The sequence below is a fragment of the Triticum dicoccoides genome, chromosome 6A (genome assembly GCF_002162155.2).
Source record: "Triticum dicoccoides isolate Atlit2015 ecotype Zavitan chromosome 6A, WEW_v2.0, whole genome shotgun sequence".
NCBI lineage: Eukaryota > Viridiplantae > Streptophyta > Magnoliopsida > Poales > Poaceae > Triticum > Triticum dicoccoides.
Window position 1 is genome coordinate 219,852,613 of NC_041390.1, and position 4,270 is coordinate 219,856,882.

A 4,270-nucleotide genomic window follows, 5' to 3' on the forward strand; every position below is an offset into this window, starting at 1 on the left:
CATTGACTATAATCATTACAAGTAGCTCTTTATGATGATTTTTTTATGACATGAAGTTACGTGAACTATTTGAAGAGATCAACTACACCCATTGGCAAAAAGGCGTTTCTCATGAGCGGTCTACAAATGATAATGTATGTATTGCATTTGTGTGTACCCTATATATTTACCAGCGACAGAAGGCCATCTCCTTCTTTTGACAACCAAAGCAACTCAACAACCATGTCCCATCATAGAACAGTCGATTAGAAACAGCAACGGACAGTGTTCGGGCAGCTCAACCATTCCAACACCTTATTTTTCAGAGTCATGTGTGTTGGAAATATGCCCTAGAGGCAATAATGTTTGTATTATTATATTTTCATATTCATAATTACATAGTTTATGTTCTATGTTATAACTGCTATGATCCTGAAATATGCAATTCAATGGAAAACTCGTATGCATGTGTGGAATGATAAACGGTTAAATGAAAGGTTCCTAGTCTTGCCTCAAGGACTAGCTCAAGTGTTGTTAGTGACCATGTTTTCCGGATCTTAGGATATCGTTAAGTGTAATGATAGTCCTAAAACAACATTGAGATTATGACGTTGGAAGAACGATCATATTGAATTGACCCAATCTTGTCTGTTATGAATTGAGTTAATATCGTCTGCAATCAATTGTAAAAACATGGAATGTTAACGTGTGAATTTTCTCCTTAGACCCCGAGAGTAGCGCAATCACTTCTTACCATACGATGGGCTTTGGGGTTGCTCAAACGTCACTTGTAACATGGTGATCATAAAGACAACTTGCAGGTTCATCGAAAAGTTTGACAAGGGAGTAGATAGCCCGAGAGTGGGATTTGCTCCTCCAACGATGGAGAGATATTCTTAAGACCCTCTCAGTGTGACGACATGCATCATCGTTTGGAAGATACATGTGACCACATCACATGGATGCCGGAACACAATAACGAGAAAGAAGAACAAAACTGGTAACGAGGATAACGGTATAGTGAGCATGGTGATGACTCAGAAGGGTACTGATGCATCCCGAGTTTTGTGAAGTATGGTGAAGCAAAGGGAACATCCCATGATAACCAAAGGTTCACTCGAATATCATTCGCATGCTCATGGTGATCGATATGGACGTCCACGGTCCCGCTATCGGTCATTGAACGAACAGTTTCGTTAATGTCTATGAGTTATCGAACCTACGTGGTCACAAGCTTTAGGCAATCACGATCTGCTGAGTGTTATTAGGACAGGAGTGATGAGAACATATTTGTGGAATTGTTTCATTAATATTCAAAATAGTTCTGAGAGGATCTGGAAGCGTTTCGGAGTCACCGCAGGGGTTTCGGAGAGTATCGGTAATACCGGGTATTACAGATAAATAATATATAGGTCGAAAATGTTCCAGGGATGTTAAAATATATATATCAACGGGCCTTAAAAGTATATAGAACAATTTTATATTTAATTTAATATCAATGGACCTTAAAAGGCCAAGAGGAGGTAAACAACTTGGGCCACAAGGGCCCAAGTGGGGAAGGCGCCCCTTCCCTAAGGAAGGAGGCTGAATTGGAGAGGGGAGAGGATTCGTCCTCCCCTCCTCTGGCTGACGCACTAAGGGGGACTCCTTCCCACTTGGTGGCAGCCCTCCCTCTCCCCTCTAACTTATATATACTTGAGGATTTGTGCTCTTTTAATACACAAGTTTTGGAGCCTCCTCTAGTTCATCATATTGGCAGTCTCCATGACGAGGAGTGAGTAGTTCACCCTCAGGGCTGATGGTATATCCTAGTAGCTATGTGTTTGATCTCTCTCTCTCTCTCTTGTGTTCTTTTTTGGCACGATCTTGATGTACTGCGAGCTTTGTTAATATAGTTGGCTCATATGTTGTTTCTGCTCTCTATCTTGTTGTGATGAATTGAGTTTTTACCTTTGAGGTTTCACTATTATTGGATTGAATACTTTTATGAATTTGAGAACACTTGATGTATGTCTTGCATATGAATACCCGTGGTGACAATGGGGTATTATATTGATCCACTTGTTGTATGTTTTGGCACTCAAGTCGCGGGTCCCTGAGGTGACATTGGGATAATCTATGCATAGGGGTTGATGCACGTTTTCATCCTACTTTCTTCGGTAGAAATCTTGGGGTACTCTTTGAAGTTCTTTGTGTTAGATTGAATATTATGAATCTGAAGTTGTTTGATGCATATCCAATAATTAACTCACGGACACTTGTGGTGGCATTAGAGTATCTAGGTGACATTAGAGTTGGTTGATGCGTATCATATGGTGTTATTTTAGTACGAACTCTAGGGTTGTTTGTGACACTTATAGGGATGGCTCAATAGATTGATCGGAAAAGATAACTTTGAGGTGGTTTTGTATCCTACAAGAATTTCATCTTATGTTCTCTACTAGATAAGAACTTTGGAGTGATTATTTGTCACACGTTGAGGGACTGTTATATGATTCAATTATGCTAGCATTGTTGAGAGATTGCACTAGTGAAAGTATGAACCCTAGGCCTTGTTTTCAAGCATTGCAATACCATTTGTGCTCACATTTGCTACTTGCTACCTTGCTGTTTTTTATTTTCAGATTACAAAAACATATACTATTCATACTACACATGTATCACCATCTCTTCATCGAACTAGTGCACATATACAATTTACCATTGTATTGGGTGTGTTGGGGACACAAGAGATTTCTTGTATTTGATTGGAGGGTTGTTTGAGAGATACCACCTTCATCCTACGCCTCCCACAGATTGATAACCTTAGGTCATCCACTTGAGGGAAAATTGCTACTGTCCTTCAAAACTCTGCGCTTGGAGGCCCAACACGAGTCTACAAGAATAAAATATGTAGTAGACATCAACAGGCTATGCAGCAGTATAGCCTCAACCGATAAGGCAGTAACTGTAACACTATTCTGATGCAAGAAGTAGAGGGAAATAATAGGCGATATCAGAATGATCAAGGAGTTTTTGCTTGCCTGGAACTCTCCGGAGAAGGACGGGTCGTTGTCGACGTAGTCATACTAGGTGTCAGCGGCAGTCTCGGGGTCTACCAAAAGAATAAAGGATAGGGGGAAACGGATAAATAACGGATCAAACAAAATGCAACACAAGGCATGTCATGTCAATATGTGATGATGGTATGCACTAATGCATCACTAAGCATTTTAAAAGAAGAGGGAAAATATCTGTTAATATTTTCCCAGCTCCAGGTATTTCTCTGTATATCAATCCAGGGGGAAAATGTCGATGTTCACTATGTTAGAGGGGTGTGGTAGGTATGTGGATGGCATAATCGCATTCGTTATATTTAAACAAGCAACTTCCATATATAAATTATTTTCATCTGACTTATGGTAGTTTATATGATTTTCTAAAGTTTAATTGAATTTCTGGATTTAATTTAATTCAAAATTCAGTTAAATACTAAATGCTAGGGGTACACAGAAGCGTACCTAGTTATTTGCAGTAGAGGCCAATAGTGGGGCCGAGGTCAGCAGTCAACTATTGACTGGGCCGGACCTTATCTACCGGAACAGTGGAGTGGCCCACTTGTCATGGAGTAGGGGGGATATGAGAGTTTATATTATCTAGGGGTTAATTAATGGGGGTGGACCCACATGTCAGTGCCACATAGGTTAGCTATTTAGGATCTAACAAAACCCGAGGTTAATTAGGGTGCGGGACCCGCGTGTCAATGTCTCAGGGGGGGTTAAGTTAAATGACGCCACATCATCTGCGCCGGCATTTAAACGCCAGTGGCCAAACTGACGGTGGCATGTGTCGAATTTCGGGTTCCAGCAAAACCCTTGAGGTTCGAACACTGGGGTGCGCACAAAGATCTCTCTCCCTCCCTAGCTCGCACACTCTACGATCTCGCGGCCTAGCTCGACGAACCAAAGAACATGAGACACAAGATTTATACTGGTTCGGGCCACCGTTGTGGTGTAATACCCTACTCCAGTGTGGTGTGGTGGATTGCCTCTTGGGCTATGGATGAACAGTTACAAGGGAAGAACAACCTCGCGAGGAGAGGTGTTCTTGTGCTTGGTGAACTTGAGTGGCTGGAGTGATATGGAACCAGTCTAGGTCCGAATCAGATGCCCCTCAATAAGATTGCCTCCTATGGTGGTGGCTAGTCCTATTTATAGAGGCCTTGGTCCTCTTCCCAAATATTGAGTGGGAAGGGATCTCACAACGGCCAAATTCGAAGGGAGACAACTAGTACAAGCTATCTTGACAAAAG